Here is an 18,321-nt window from a genome sequence, read left to right as displayed (position 1 = left end):
GTCTATTCTATTTTTTTCTGTCTTCTAATAGTTTACAGGAACACTATAGTAATACAAACCATTTAGTTAATATCAACCCCCCTTCAAAATAAAAATAAAAACTGGAAAAAAGGGTACTGGTTACTGTGATTTATCCACCTTCTGTGACATCACGCTGGTACTTTTAAATGTCCAATCAAATGCTCCTCATAGAGGATTGAGCCAGCGCTGGGTTTTCCAATGAAATGAAGGTTAGCTGTGAAACCGAGTTTGAATTGCTTCTTACAGCTGAAGTGCCTCTAGTGGCTGTCAGGAAGACAGCCACTATAGGTATATTTAATTATGCAATGTAAGCATTGCCGCATCTACTAACATTGCTGTAAAACGAAAGGACCACTGCACCCATAGCACTTCATTAAGTTCAAGTGGCCCGGATGCCTATAGTGGTCCTTTAAAGTGCTATAGAAATTGGTGGCAAAAATACAGAATGCCAAAATTGTTCAATTGGTACAATTAAAAAATAAGATATTGGTATTTGTTTTTTATCACGTGCCTTACTCTTTCACTGGCAATAAATTTCCATTTAAAAAAAATAATAATTCATGTGTGCACAGCGAAAATTCATATCAGCCAAACACTTTTTCCTGGAAATTAAAAATAGTTTGGGACATCTAAACATTTTTGGAGGTCCAAAAAACTGATTCAGAAATAAATCAGACAAAGTAAAAGAGTGAAATGGGCTATTCAGTGTACTATAATGTCTCTTTGTTTCTCTTACCTCTGTCCTGCACTGCTCTTTGCTATTTGTCTGTCCTACTCTGCTCTCTGTCTTTCCCTGTACCCTGCTCTGCCATTTCTTTTGGTTTGCTATGCTTTTCCTTCTGCAATGCTATTTCCTCTTTCCTGCTCTGCCCTTTATTTTGCTCTGATTTGCTCTGTCCATTGCTCCGCCCTTCCTCTTCTAGTGTAGAGAGGCTACCAGAGAGAGAGAAAGGCTGCGGCATGTTTAGCCCAGACAGTGAAAGAAAATATTGAAAGTTGAACACAGGCAGCAGTCCAGGATAAAGAAGGTACATTTATTAGTGGGTTCACCACCTCACAAGAAAAAAATATGCAACTTTTTAGCTCAGCAGAGTCTTAATCATGTAATTCTGCTGAGCCGAAGCGTCACACTAATAAATTTACCTTCTTTATCCTGGACTGCTGCCTGTGTTCTTCAGCTTTCAAGATTACATTGGTGGATTCAGCGGTGTCCATCCTTTATAAGGAGCACCTCCCTGGTGGAAGGCCGGAGCATCTATGCAGAACTTGTGTGCAGGGTTTGCTGTTTCTGAGTGAAAGGAAATGTGTCCTCCACAGCCATCCTGCTTCTCTAACAGTAAAGGACTATCCCAGAGTCTTCCACACACATATATCCCACATTTATAGACACCCATTAACAGTCAAACCAAATACACCCCAGAATTAACAGACTCTCATTAGCAGTCAAAACGTATACATCTTTGCATTTATAGAAACACATACATGTTAGCCTTCAACACAAAAACACCCAAGCATTCACACATGCACACACCAACATTTGACAAATATATATATATACAGACACTCCTGCATTTGCACTTCATTCACACACCTCATTATCACAGCACACACATACTACTTACATTTACAAAGCTAATTGCATACACAGAACTTTGCATATATGTATATATAAAGGACTAGGTTGCATTGAGGAAACTGGCCTTGGGGCAGCAGAGAGGTTAAATCCAGCCCTAATGTCTGTATTTAACACTATGAATATAAGGAAGAATGGTGAAGCACAGGCCAATGTCAAGGGTTATATAAAGATGGTGAGACAAGTAAGGTTAGGGCAGGAGAAGTCATAATAGTAAAATAAACAATGAACATGTAAAAACAGGAACATCCATAATTAAAATTTCCACAATATTTGTTTACCCTTTAGCGTTTGTTAAAAGCAAATAACTTTCTGAACTTGTAGCCTCCACAATCAAAGCGCAACTTCTATTGCAGAGTAGACCCAAAGATAGCAGCAATAATAGTCTACACGTTCCATTTCCAAAAAAGCTTTCTTAAAACTATTTTGGAACTAAAAAACTGCTGCTATCTCTCTTGCTGTGTGATGCAAAACGAGTGTATACAATTGTTTTTCAAATGTACATAACATGTTACATTCTAGAATGATACACTGTGTCATGCAATGTTCAATTAATTTTATAATCAGTATACAAAGTATAATAACAATGCATAAATCCAGACTTGAGAATACATAACACTAATGCCTATAGTCTTTAACCCCTTCAGGACGGAGTCAATAGTACACGTTCTGATCAAAACAAAACGTAAACAAAAACTGGAATTTGCGCTATATGTCTGTTCACCCGTAGTTCCCCTCTTTCAAATTATATGCACCCACACTTATTATATATAATTTTGTTCAGGAGAAACAAGGCTTTAATCTAGCATTAACTATTCATATATGGAACATAATTTATTATGAATAAAATTAAAAAAAATGTGAGAAAATAAGATTTTTTTTTTAAAATTTGCATTTCCGTCTGACATTTTAACTGTGAATGTCATAACACTGTTAGGTTTTACTGCAAAAAAATGCACATATTTGTAATCAGCGATGTCTCACAAGTACAACAGTACTCCCCATTAACAGGTTTTATGTTGTTTTGGAAAGTTACAGGGTCAAATATAGAACATTCCATTTTCAAATTGAAATTTTCCAGATTAGTAATGTTACCTTTGAGACGGTGTGGTAGCCCAGGAATGAGCATTACCCCCATAATGGCATAGCATTTGAAAAAGTAGACAAGCCAAGGTATTGAAAGTGGGGTATGTTTAGTCTTTTTTAGTAGCCACTTAGTCACAAACACTGGCCAAAGCTAGCATTCATATTTGTTTTTGTGTGAAAAAAGCAAAAAACGAATATTTGGCCAGTGTTTGTGACTAAGTGGCTACTAAGAAAGACTGGACATACCCCACTTGCAATACCTCGGGTTGTCTACTTTTGCAAATGGTATGCTATCATGGGGGTAATTCTCATTCCTGGGCTACCATACGCTCTCAAAGGCAACATAACCAATCTGGCAAATTTCAATGTGAAAAAAATGAAATGCAAGCCTTATATGTGACTCTCTAACTTTCCAAAACACCATAAAACCTGTACATGGGTGGTACTGTTATTCTCGGGAGACTTCAGTAAACACAAATATTAGTGTTTTAAAACAGTAAAACATATTACAACAATAATATAGACCATAAAAGTGCTGTTCGCTTGTAAAAAATGCAAAAAACGTCACTTTTACTTAAAATATCATCGTTTTAATACAATTTACCAGTTTGAAACACTAATATTTGAGTTCAGCGAAGTCTCCCGAGTAAAACAGTACCCCCTATGTACAGGTTTTACGGTGTCTTGGAGAGTTACAGGGTCAAATATAGTGCTTGCAAATTAAATTCTCTGCACTTTCTCCCTGTGTTGTCAGGCATGTCAATCAAATTTTAATTAATCAAATCACATAATTATGTTAAAAGATTATTTAAATATACACGTAGAATTTTAATATATATGCATTTATAGGTATTTAAATTCTACGTGTATACTAATGTAATCTTTTATGTAATTATATGTATTTATCTATATATATATATTTGCGGTTATTTGTATTTTATATATAGATAGATATATATAGAATGTCATTCTAAGTGTATTTTGTTACCGATATATATATATATATATTAATAACAAAATACAGTTAGAATGAAATTACATATGAATTTATAATTTATATAAAATTTTGTTTAAATATTTTATTTATATATTTTATTATTTTATTTATTTATTATTTTAATTATACGCATTTATATATAATATATATATGTACATCTATTATATATATAATATATATACATATTATATATATGTAACGTCATTCTAAGTGTATTTTAATATTAATATATGTACTTATATTAATATTAAAATACACTTTGTATGACGTTACATATATATGATATGTATGTATATTATATATATATAATATACATACATATTATATATATAAAAATATATTTAATTTATTTTTAAACATGTTTGTTTTATTTATTTTACACCTCCTACCAGCAGGGGGACTGTCTGATATTTCAAACAGTCCCCCTGCTGGCAGATCCATAGCCAGCTATAGGGGGCCATGTGATCGCTCTTTGAGAGCGATCACATGGCCCCCGGGGGCCTCATTTGCCGGAAGGGGGCTGCCTGGGCATTCAGGCAGCTCCCCAGAAGAGGATCACGGCGGAGGTAAGTACACCTCTCTTCCTGGGGGCTTAAGCTGTTACGGCGTACCATGCCGTCGCAACGGCTTTAAAGCCCATTTAATGCGTGACGGCATGGTACGTCGTAATGGCGTTAAGGGGTTAAATTGACCATGTTTAATGATTAATTTTATTTCTAAGAATCACTGCATATACAGTTGCAAGAAAAAATGTGAATCCTTTGGAATGATATGGATTTCTGCACAAATTGGTCATAAAATGTGATCATCATCTAAGTCACAACAATAGACAATCACAGTCTGCTTAAACTAATAACACACAAAGAATGAAATGTTGCCATGTTTTTATTGAACACACCATGTAAACATTCACAGTGCAGGTGGAAAATGTATGTGAGCCCTTGGATTTAATAACTGGCTGAACCTCCTTTGGCAGCAATAACTTCAACCAAACGTTTCCTGTAGTTGCAGATCAGACGTGCACAACGGTCAGGAGTAATTCTTGACCATTCCTCTTCATAGAACTGTTTCAGTTCAGCAATATTCTTGGGATGTCTGGTGTGAATCGCTTTCTTGAGGTCATGCCACAGCATCTCAATTGGGTTGAGGTCAGGACTCTGACTGGGCCACTTCAGAAGGCGTATTTTCTTCTGTTTAAGCCATTCTGTTGTTGATTTACTTCTATGCTTTGGGTCATTGTCCTGTTGCAACACCCATCTTCTATTGAGCTTCAGCTGGTAGACAGATGGCCTTAAGTTCTCCTGCAAAATGTCTTGATAAACTTGGGAATTAATTTTTACCACGATGATAGCAATCCGTCCAGGCCCTGACGCAGCAAAGCAGCCCCAAACCATGATGCCCCCACCACCATACCTCACAGTTGGGATGAGGTTTTGATGTTGGTGTGCTGTGCCTCTTTTTCGCCACACATAGTGTTTTGTGTTTCTTCCAAACCACTCAACTTTGGTTTCATCTGTCCACAGAATATTTTGCCAGTACTGCTGTGGAACATCCAGGTGCTCTTGTGCAAACTGTAAATGTGCAGCAATGTTTTGTTTGGACAGCAGTGGCTTCCTCTGTGGTATCCTCCCATGAAATCTATTCTTGTTTAGTGTTTTGCACATTGTACATTCGCTAACAGGGATGTTAGCATTTGCCAGTGACTTTTGTAAGTCTTTAGCTGACACTCTAGGATTCTTCTTCACCTCATTTTGCAGTCTGCGCTGTGCTCTTGCAGTCATCTTTACAGGACGGCCACTCCTAGGAAGAGTAGCAGCAGTGCTGAACTTTCTCCATTTATAAACAATTTGTCTTACCATGGACTGATGAACAGCAAGGCTTTTGGAGATACTTTTATAACCCTTTTCAGCTTTATGCAAGTCAACAATTCTTAATTGTAGGTCTTCTGAGAGCTCTTTTGTGTGAGGCATCATTCACATCAGGCAATGCTTCTTGTGAAAAGCAAACCCAGAACTGGTGTGTGCTTTTTATAGGGAAAGGCAGCTGTAACCAACACCTCAATCTCATCTCATTGATTGGACTCCAGTTTGCTGACTTCTCACTCCAATTAGCTCTTGGAGATGTCATTAGTCTAGGGGTTCACATACTTTTTCCACCTGCACTGTGAATGTTTACATGGTGTGTTCAATAAAAAACATGGCAACATTTCATTCTTTGTGTGTTATTAGTTTAAGCAGACTGTGATTGTCTATTGTTGTGACTTAGATGATGATCAGATTACATTTTATGACCAATTTGTGCAGAAATCCATATCATTTCAAAGGGTTCACATACTTTTTCTTGCAACTGTATCCCCTGCAATCTGTTTTTTGGAATAACATAGGGGACTTTCATTAAATTGGCAATATATATTGGACATAAGTATAATTAAGGAGCAACTGTTATTTCATTTCTTATTTTTTCTTATTTTATTTTTGAGCAAGAAAAATAGAAGATGCTTAGCACAGATCTTTACATCTGAACAAGTTCCTATTATTGGTATCACTACACACTCATCTGTCATGATATAAATCCACTGTGCTTACACATTACGCTGTATCTTCAGCTGCAGAAATAAATAGGAAAAGAGAATTGGATTCATTGATGGTCTCACATGGCTCAGTTAACTCATTTAATTGGTCCCTAAAGCAGCAGTTAGAGTTTAAACATGTATCAAGCGAACATTGAACTATTGCTCTGCTTTTAAAAATTTGTATGTGCAGGTTGATGATGATACAAACGACTGACCAAGATAATTGGTGTAATTTTCCAAAACCACTGTCAACAGTCTTTTTCTTTGTTTGTAATTGCATTTAATGTTGGTCCTTTGTGTTACGCTTTCTTTAGTTTCGCTATCAACATGAGATTAAAGGTGGTATTATTTGTAATGACACAGCAAAACATTCTCTTTTTGTCTTCAAAACCCATAATTTGTATTAATCGCTTTCATCAATAGAGAAGACTGTCATTTACAATCTAATACCATTATAGTAAAAATACTTCTTAAATGCTAATAAAATGTACAACCAAATATAAGAATTTACTTTTCATACTTTCCTGTTTCGGTTTACCACGATATAGCAAACTCTAATATGTTTACTTATCATAAATTTGACATTCTAGCTGAGAATAAATTTAATCGTGTGAACACCTTAAAGGCAATCTAAAAATATTTATTTGCAGTTGTTAGTATATCTATCATTTGCAATATAAATTAAAGTTGAAATTTGATTAAAAAATAAGGTTGAATGATTCGTTGAGGGATTGAAGAAGACGCGTTGCCAAAATTAATTAGAACCTTGTTCTGTCTTAAGAGGCAAGGTTTTTTTTTTAAAACACATGAATTTTAATATTATTCTTTGTCTGTGCAACAGAGCAATGTTTTTAAAATCATATCTTCTTTTATGGCCAACCAGTTAAGACTAGTGCGCAACATGACTACACACAGTTTTATTTATCCCTAATGGGTAATTATGATTTTTGTATCTCTAGAAAATCTGGTAAAACTGTGTAATAACAGGAACTAAAATCACAGCTCATATAACGCTCTGGATGCTGAGCAGCAATTTTATTTTAAACTTTGTATTGAGTGAAAATATTATTTTGCATAATATATACACTTTTTTAGAATGCATTAAAACATAAACAATTTTAATTAAATTAAATAAAAACAAGACTGCTGTGCAATGACCACTTTTTACTTTTTTACATTTTCAGTACAATATTATTCAATCAAAACAGTTTTATAAAACATAATTTTACTTTTTTCATAAGAAGAAGCAGGGATCCAAAAGTCTTTGCCAATGCATCCATCATTTCATACAAGGTATTTAACTGGTACTATGCATTACTGTACTCTGGTTAATAAGCCACAGAGTTGTTGGAGGGAGGTGGGCGGATGCTGACAAGCCCATGGTAGGCAACCCAAAAACCTGGGTCCAAATTTTCCGATATCTTAGTATTAGCCATAAATCGGCCTCATCCACTAGGCTGTTCCTCGGTGTGCCGATCTCTATTGCGATATGTGGTTGTGTTATGGTACAAAGGATGCCAGCAGAGGCTTTAGAATCCACATAAATGCAGCTGCAGCCACAAGTAGTATGCATGTTGCCCATAGCACTGATCAGGGCAGCTCTGTGCAACTCATTCAGTAGGATGTGGCATCATGAGTCAAAGTGCAGTATGCCATGATCTACTGGCACCATGCATAATTTATAAGGCTCCCAGGCAGTACAGTACAGGGGAAAGCCTCATAACCAATGGCTGGTAACAGCCTGGAGATAAAAATGATAAGAATTAGATACAATCTATTTGAGTTGGAAAAAGAGAATAATAGACTAATATGTATTGGGTAGCGGAGGTGTATGCGGAGGAAAATGGAGTATATGTAAAACAGTGTGTGTATCTGTGAGTGCATGGGTGTATATGTGTAGTAGTAATATTCCTAGATAAACTAGAAACACCTTATACTTACAATTATACTGCACACTTATACAAACATTACACTGTATCAATAAATAAACACTATACTTTACTTACTCAATAGTGATTTGTGTGGGCTTGATAAGTGAATTGCAATATTCAGGTCAAAATAGCAGATATGGAAACATTATTTAACTGAGCAATAGTTATAGTCTGGCTTTTTAAGCTTAAGTTTTGCAAGTCATTTTTGAATTCAATGGACATCAGTGTTGAGAAAAAAAAACTCCATAGAAAACTTTAGATTAGAACAATTTTTTGGGGCCAAACCACTTCGTCTGAAAAACATTTTTTTTTTTTAATAATGCCCTAATTTTGGGTATATGTTGGTTACCCAAAATTCCCTTAGCCATCAGTCATCTATTTTTCTCATCAATTATCTCTTTTTATGGTTCCAAAGGCAGAATTCTGAATTATGAATCAGAACAAACATGCTTGTCCAGTGCACGTTTCGTTTAGTTCATGATTCATATACGTTTTGGCTTGGAGTTTAGGAATTCAGATGATCACCCGAATGGTCCAAATTCAGACAAATTGTAGTTCAGAGGATAACAAATTTCCAAGTCTAGTAGTCTCTATAGGTATCTTGTGTTAAAATAATAGACCATGACACTGCCTGTAAATTTCACAAAGTACACATTTTTTTGCTCATGTTCAGAGTAGGTTATTTCAATTGCCAGTTTAACCTTTGACCGTAGCTCATACTTACAAAAATAAATAATTTGAAGTAGAGCTCTTAAGTTTTAATTATGTTTGTGCATAAAAAGATTGCACTTCTAGTACCTAGAAATAAAAATGATAGACTAGATAGTACTTACAATTAAATATGATATTTAGTGCCATACGTCTCTGCTACATGTTATGTGAACTAATGATGTAACATAATTAATGTAATTAAAGCAATAAAATGCATACAGTATAGAATGCACTCAGTCACCCTTGCAGACCATCAGGGTCAAAGGATTATCCACTGTTAAATTGAGGACTTAGTCACTTCTTATGTCTTCCTAAAAATTAACCTCCCTGGCGGTATGATTATGTCAGGAATTTTGTACCAAAAGCGGTACCATTTTTTTGCATTTGAATTACCCGCCCAGTTCCGCCTCCATGTCAGGCATGTCAATCAAATTTTAATTAATCAAATCACATAATTATGTTAAAAGATTATTTAAATATACATGTAGAATTTTAATATATATGCATTTATAGGTATTTAAATTCTACGTGTATACTAATGTAATTTTTTATGTAATTATATGTATTTATCTCTATATATATATTTGCGGTTATTTGTATTTTATATATATATAGATATATATAGAATGTCATTCTAAGTGTATTCTGTTTCCAATATATATATATTAATAACAAAATACAGTTAGAATGAAATTACATATGCATATATAATTTATATATATACAAAGGGAAGAGTCTGCGCTCAATAACAAAAAGAAAAGCTGCAACCCTAATTAGGGAATCCCACAAAACCCTAAAAACAAACTGGGAATGAAACAACGGGGGGAAAGGGCTGCGCTAAAAAATAAGATACAGTAAAATACAGTACAGTGTAAACCAGACCAAATGGTCACAATTTGGTAACAACGGAAAGTGTAGGTCTCTTTGAACCAGGTGAAAAAATAGTCTGTAGAAAAATATATATTTGAAGAGAGTCTTTGCAGATAAAAAAAGTATACAATGTAAAAAATGGTAAAAAAATGAATGAATGAATAAAAAATGAATAAAAGATGAATAAAAAATTAGTCTCACTGATATAGCTTGGTGGGATATCTGTACAGTCCTCAGGAGTTGATCCGTCCGGGTAGTAGGATAATCCGTATATGTGGAGACAAAATAGGAGACACGACAAACTGCCAATAGTGAAGAATTGTGGCTCCAAGGGTGAAGTGAGAAAATAATATGATAATACACTCACATTTGTGGGAGCTTTGGACCAGCTCTGGACTTATAGGCGTTGCAGCGGTATGATCCCCGCTACCAGGATGAACTGGAGAAGACGTCTGGCGATCCAACCTTGGTACTCCGGAATGGATAGGAAACAACAATAGTGCTCTCAGTAGGCAGGGTATGTGAAATAACAGTAGATAAAAATTATACTTACAAATATAGAGCAGGAAATACTGCTCTATTAATAGGGCACTGGTGGAATAATCCCCACCTAGGATTTCTTTGGATCAGGATCCGAGTGTGAAAGGTAAAAATAGTAGTGGTTGTAAAATAAAATAATAATGATAAGAAATATATGTATATATATAAACAGGCTTTTTCAAAATGGTAATGTAGCATTATACCTGATATGCTACATTACCATTTTGAAAAAGCCTGTTTAGGTGAAACGCGTTAATGGTTTTAAATTGTGTATTTTTAAATATTAAAAGTGATTTTGGTTACCTTCTCTATAGGACCAATTCCTTTTTTATTTGACAATTATTTTTATTAATCCTGGCAGTTCTACATTTTATTTTTCCTTTTTTTTATATATATATATAGTTCCATAATTTTATTTTTCCTTTTTATATATATACATATATTTCTTATCATTATTATTTTATTTTACAACCACTACTATTTTTACCTTTCACACTCGGATCCTGATCCAAAGAAATCCTAGGTGGGGATTATTCCACCAGTGCCCTATTAATAGAGCAGTATTTCCTGCTCTATATTTGTAAGTATAATTTTTATCTACTGTTATTTCACATACCCTGCCTACTGAGAGCACTATTGTTGTTTCCTATCCATTCCGGAGTACCAAGGTTGGATCGCCAGACGTCTTCTCCAGTTCATCCTGGTAGCGGGGATCATACCGCTGCAACGCCTATAAGTCCAGAGCTGGTCCAAAGCTCCCACAAATGTGAGTGTATTATCATATTATTTTCTCACTTCACCCTTGGAGCCACAATTCTTCACTATTGGCAGTTTGTCGTGTCTCCTATTTTGTCTCCACATATACGGATTATCCTACTACCCGGACGGATCAACTCCTGAGGACTGTACAGATATCCCACCAAGCTATATCAGTGAGACTAATTTTTTATTCATCTTTTATTCATTTTTTATTCATTCATTCATTTTTTTACCATTTTTTACATTGTATACTTTTTTTATCTGCAAAGACTCTCTTCAAATATATATTTTTCTACAGACTATTTTTTCACCTGGTTCAAAGAGACCTACACTTTCCGTTGTTACCAAATTGTGACCATTTGGTCTGGTTTACACTGTACTGTATTTTACTGTATCTTATTTTTTAGCGCAGCCCTTTCCCCCCGTTGTTTCATATATAATTTATATTACATTTTGTTTCAATATTTTATTTATTTATTTTATTATTTTATTTATTTATTATTTTAATTATACGTATTTATATATAATATATATATATGTACATCTATTATATATAATATATATACATATTATATATATATGTAACGTCATTCTAAGTGTATTTTAATATTAATATATATACTTATATTAATATTAAAATACACTTTGTATGACGTTACATATATATAATATGTATATATATTATTATATAATATATATACATATTATATATATATAAAAATATATTTAATTTATTTTTACACTTGTCTTTTATTTATTTTTTTATACTTCCCACCAGCAGGGGGACTGTCTGATATTTCAAACAGTCCCCCTGCTGGCAGATCCACAGCCAGCTATAGAGGGCCATGTGATCGCTCTTTGAGAGCGATCACATGGCCCCCGGGGGCCTGATTTGCCGTGGGAGGGCTGCCTGGGCTGTGAGGCAGTCCTCCCGAAGCGGATCGCGGCGGAGGTAAGTACATTTTATCTACCCCGAGCGTGACTCGGGGTTACCGCTTCTGGCAGCGAAAATTAACCCCGAGTCACGCTCGGGAATACCGCTAGGGAGGTTAAATCAAAAAAAAAATTAAACAAAGGAGGGACAAAGAAAAACACTTTGAAAAAAAAAACCTGCAGAAGAGCATAGGAGCTCTAGCATGGTGGATCCAGAGATTACATCACAATGAATCACTATAACCGATTAAGGTATATTTGCCTAAATTTTACCATTTGGGTTTCAATTACCATACTTTGGAGTTTAATTAATACATTTGAATTACCCCGATAGAGCTATGTTTGAAAGTTTTGTTTTGTTTCCTATTCTATGTTGACCCAGGTGAGGAGAAAAAAAAACTGACCTGCAGACATATCTCTTCTCAATCATTCAGTCTTTGTACGCACGAATAAGCTTTAATTTACGATATTCTCAAACGATTCTTGAAGACCTGTATAAGAACCATGGTCTTAGGTAACATTAGTCAGCTCACAACAGATTAGAAAATGCACTTCTTTAACAAGCAGAACCAGCAGCATATGGTATAAACAAGAAACTTTCTAAAAATACATTGTGGCAGCAAAAAAAAAAGAAAAAAGTTGGAATCTAGTTTTAAGTTAAAGAAAGAAAGAATTTAGGCCATGAATATCGCTGAATAAATGTACTCTGCTTTCATGCCTCATCCTCTTATATACCTATTAATCTTCGAAGCTGTACTGTGCCTCAAGTCAAAGCTTTGTATGCATAATTAGTATGACCTAACAAGTGCTACAGCTTCATTAGCATAAAGTTTTCCTTACTAATTGCTTCTTGCCACCATTTGATTTAGTTATCTGCTTTCATCATATGTGGATTAGAGTACAGTTGTTCTATTTTAAGCAATAATCCTATACTTTGATGTTCCCATTAGAGCAAGGTGCAATTAAACATTAGTGTTTTGGCCTATATTCTGTCAAGAATAAAGTAGAATTTCATTTTGCAATATTGTCATCAATCTTATGCAAAAGATTGGAACAGTGTTTGTATATCATTAAGTGTACACATAAATAGCACCAATGTTGCGTATTGTTGTGAGCAGAATTTGCATATCAAAGTGCTTTACTATAATTATTTGATCAATTCGAAATAATTGGTAATCATGCTATCATGAAAGTCAATTGATACAAACAAGTTCTGTCAAACTTATTGATAAGTAATGCTGTTTAAATGAAATAAATCACTAGTTATGATTTTTCATATATTGAATTGAATTGCATATGTCTTGTGTAGGGGTATATTCATAAAATATCAATTGATATTGGCATGTGACCAATTTGGTTAAAAAATATTCAGATTTGCTATTTTATGAAAAAAAAATTAAATTGCAAAGTCAGTTAGTCCAAATATTAATTATGATATAGAATAGAGAATAATCCCCAGTAAAAGAAAACAATGCCACCACTCCAAAACATAAAAAAAAGAAGGGAGCAGGTGCCTTTTGTCTTCACCTGCTCCCCTCTTTTTCTTCCTTTTGGATACAGGGTGTTGTATTTCCACCGATTTGAACGTGCATATCAGTTGCACACAGTACAAATATTGTAGGTCACATCTTATTGGTGGGCTACTTGTTGCTGCCAACTAGCTGCTGCCAATTTTTATATGTTTTCCTCTATTTATTTTTAATAAATTGTGCACTTTTCATTACCTACCTGTGGCATTATTTTGGAGCTACTACTGTGTGGGGACTTTGGTGGAAATTTTTGTGTAGTCCAAATATTACACAATGATCAGACGAGTTGGATATGCTGAAGAATTCACTAAACATCAGCAAATCATTAAATGTCATTATGCATCTCACGGACAAATAAATTTGAAGGAACCATTAAGCACCCTTAAAACACTAGAACCACTAAAGTTTGATGTAATTGATCGGCCGCAAAGAGACTGTCCTGCCAGTCTCTGCAGTGTAAACACTATCTTTTTGATCAACGTCATTCTAACAGCACCTGCAGAGGCTGTCACTAAGACTTTGCAGGACTGATGTTTATAGTCCTAATGCTCTGCATGGAAATGATGAATGCTCCCCACAGAGATGCACTGTTTCAAAATATCTCTACGAAGATATGCTAATTGGCACAGTAAAACAATTGCTGCACATGTACACTGGTATTGATGATCTCAACCAGTGGAGGATTTGCTATGTGGCAAGACAGGAGTGCTAGGAGATATAAGGTAAGTAGTAAGAATATGTACAAAGGATAAGCGTTAATATACTAGACCTCACAGAGATAAATATAAGGCAGGACACCTGAAAAATAAGGCTGCCTCACACGCCTCATAGAGTAGACAAAGCAAAAAAAGGTAGAGGGGAAGGTGGCGCCACAGGTGAAAATATTGATTATAAACTTATATAAAAAAACACTACATAAGAGAGAATACATATAAGATTAAAAAAAAAGAGTTTGAAATATAGATAATGAATAATAATCAGGAGTCCAAAAAGTAAGTCCAAAAGAGTCTATGCCTGATAAATACAGGAAAAAGTCCAAAATTAAACCTTGTATAAGAGTCAATCACAATTTTGTCAGGGGAAGTATTCCTTAGTAAGGTATGAGCATGGAATATTCGTGAGATCCGTTTAAAAAAAATAAGACAGTAAATAATGGTGCAGTATATCCCAACAGTACTAAGTACTATTTTGTAAGAGGTCTAAATGGTATTACACACGTTTTCCAGAGCTATAAAACTAGCTATAGTGTGGATGGCATACAGTGGTACAATCCCCACTTATGGGATATGTGAAGTTTTGTAGAAGATGGATATCTTGTTGGTATAAGGACCATATGAAATATAAAAGAAACAATAACAATGCTTATTGTATAAAAGCCAGAGGTGAAAAAATAAAATATCAAGTGGTTACTCACATTTTATTGAGCAGGCAGACTGCTCAATGAATAAAGCTGAAGTGGTATAAAATAAATAAATAAATAAATAAATAAAATGGCTGATTCAGAAGTTGAAAGTGGCCAAAATACCTTTAATAAAATACAGCAATTAAAATACCACAATGCATTTCTCCCCTTACGGCTTTCTCAAGTGGATAAAACCATGTACCTGACAACACTGGTTTATAAAGGCATCAGATTACTTGATTTTGGTGCCAAAATTATATATTTTTTCTTTATAACTTTATTATAGAACATGTTTCAGCCATATTAAGGAGGGCAATGAAACATATGTCAGCCATATTAGGGAGGGCAATGAAAGAAAGTGGAAGGAGGAAATGAATGAATAAAACATATATGTGACAAGTAGCAAGTGCAAATATGGTTACTCAGACCAGGTTTTTTTTAGCATACATTTTAAAATATGATAGTAGAAAATTATAATAAATATAAAAAGGTCACAGTAAATTGCAAATGTCATAGAAAAATTGTATAAAAGTATAATAACAAATAATAAATAATAGAAATAACAGAAAATAAAAAATAAAAAATAAAAGATAATAATAAATAGGGGTAAAAGAGGATAAAAAAAAGATTATGTGTCATAGGATGTATTTTTCTTGTAAAATTGTATACAAATATATATGCCTATATTTTTTTTAGAACCATATATGAAGATTTAAAATAGCATATGTAAATAACATAAATAGAAAAGCTTTATTTTAATATTTCTTGGGGAGAGGGGGAGCTTAAACTAAATTGCCCCTAACCCACATTTACACTAGAGATACATGTTTTTATTTCTAACATCAGAGTATTCCTTCATGTCTTGCAGAAGGAGTAAGGTGTATTATTTTAGTATTCCTTATTAAGTTCAAGTTAAGCTTAACTACTTTAAAGAGAAAATAAAATCTAATGAAATATCTTACTTTATCTTCTCTCTTTAACCAATTCACTACCTAAATCAAGCTGAAACATTTTTTTTTATTTAACAGACTTAAGTCTAGTCCATAAAGCCTCACTCATCCTCATTTATATACAAAATGGAGAAAAGGTGATTGTGCACTTTTGTAGATGAAAAAGGTCTGTAAATATAAAAAGCCAACATAGCGTAGTGAATTCAAACACAAGATACTGAAAATTAAATAATTTGGAAAACTCACAATATTTAGAGCATTTCTGAGATAGTCCTCTGTTTAGTAGACCAGGAACCAGGTACCAAGATGGATATATGGTAAATACTTTTATTTATACAATAGAAACTAAAAAACAATAAACAGCACAACGTGTTTTGACCTAATATAATAGGTCTTCCTCAGGTGCATATATGTTTGGAAATACAATAACTTTCTTATATATGGCATAAAACACTTAACAATCATTTAGAACATAGATACAGATGTATATCAATTAACTTCCCCCTTTTCTATATATGTGGAGTGTTTCCGGCCGTTTTTCGATACTTCCGCCTCTTCCAATATGTCTGCCGTCTTGTTTTATCCTCTATGTGTGAGTCTAGCCCCAACCAACATGGCCGTGCATATCTGCCATTTTTAACTCCATGTAAGTTGGAATCATCATATCCATTTCGTCACTTCCGGTTGACGTCACGTACGTAGTTTTTCGGCGGGCGCAAACGGATATACAGTCATATGGTTATAACTCATTAACGAAGGAGAGGCGGGCTCAGGAGTAGAACATTGTTCGTTCAGATGCCATATTGGAGAAGGGAGGGGATAAGGGCAATATTGAGGATAGAGAGAATTGATTAAAAATTAGTTTTTATTCCTTCAAACAAAACATCCTAAAATACCAGTAATATATGTCTTGCCCAAAATCCACAAGAGTCTAGATAACCCGCCGGGCAGACCTATTGTTTCAGGGATAGACTCCATTTTATCTGCTTTATCCCAATTTATTGATTATTTCCTCCAACCTTTAGTAAAAACATGTCCCTCTCACTTACAAGACTCCATGAGCCTTTTAAAGATTTTAGAAAACCAAAAGTAGGAAGAAGGCCTTTTATTGATTACTTGTGACGTTACCAGCCTCTATACAATAATCAAACACTCAAAAGGAATAGAGGCAGTTACTTTTTTCTTGAAACAATCTAAGGAATTTTTAGACATACAAAAGGAATACAGATGTTTTTAACCAATAATTATTTTTGGTTTGATGACGACTTTTATCTTCAAACACGTGGTACCGCCATGGGGACCAGGTTTGCCCCCAGCTATGCCAATTTATTTATGTCATATTGTGAAGATTCTTTTATATACCAGGGGAATAACTGAGGAGCAAACCTGGCCCTATATAGGCGATACAGAGATGATATTTGTATTATTTGGAAAGGGTCCGAAGCAGATTTTAACTTATTTTTTAATCATATCAATTTTAATGACTGGGGCATAAAATTAACCAAAACTGTGAGTGCTAAAACTGTTGATTTTTTAGACCTCAATATTTATATTTCAGAACAATATTTTAAGACTCGATCTTTTTTTAAACAAGTAGATGTCAACAGTTTTATTGAAACTAGCAGCTGCCACCATGACCCATGGCTTCAAAATATTCCAAAGGGTCAATTTCTACGAATGAAAAGAAATTGCTCGGACCAAAAACTGATTTTATTGCACAGTCGTCATTTTTAAAAGAACAGTTTTTACAGAAGGGATATTGTGAAGATAGCTTACAGAAGGATATTGATAACATTAAAGACTTAGACAGGTTGCAATTGTTGAGTTTTTAAAAAGAGATCAAGACACACAAGTGAAACAAATTCAGCTTATTTTTAATTATTGTAGCAATAATGGGACATTAAAAAGAATTGTAAATAAAAACTGGAATATTTTAAAACAAGACCACGATATGCATGAATTCATTGGAGATAACCCTAAATTTATTTTTAGGGGGGCAAAGAATTTTAAACAAATTTTAACGTCCAATTATGTAGAAAAAGAAAGTAGTATTTTCTTAACTAATTGGTCAAAAACAGCAAAAGGGTTTCATCACTGTGGCAATTGCTATGCTTGCAAAAATACTAATATAATAAAAAAAGAAAGATAATTTTATATCAAATACGACAAAAAAGTTTTTTTTTATATTACTTATTTTATTACATGTGAGTCCAGTAACGTTATATATTTATTACAATGTACATGTGGCTTACAATGTGTAGGGAAAACTTCCAGACCCCTAAAAACAAGAATGCATGAACACATCAGAAACATCAGAAATGGATTTATAAATCACAGTGTGTCTAATCATTTTTTAGAAAAACATAATTCAAATCCAGGAGAAATAC

General features: G+C 34.0%; 1 protein-coding gene across 2 annotated transcripts in view; it reads left to right on the top strand.

The window, feature by feature from the left end:
* The window catches only part of GRIK2 (glutamate ionotropic receptor kainate type subunit 2), a 622,789-nt gene that overhangs the window by 309,929 nt on the left and 294,539 nt on the right, over nt 1-18,321 (top strand). The gene's annotated exons all lie outside the window — the stretch shown is intronic.

Source organism: Pelobates fuscus, chromosome 2 (assembly GCF_036172605.1).
Source record: "Pelobates fuscus isolate aPelFus1 chromosome 2, aPelFus1.pri, whole genome shotgun sequence".
NCBI lineage: Eukaryota > Metazoa > Chordata > Amphibia > Anura > Pelobatidae > Pelobates > Pelobates fuscus.
The sequence above is the reverse complement of the archived record's forward strand: the minus strand, read 5'-3'. Positions and strand labels throughout refer to the sequence as shown.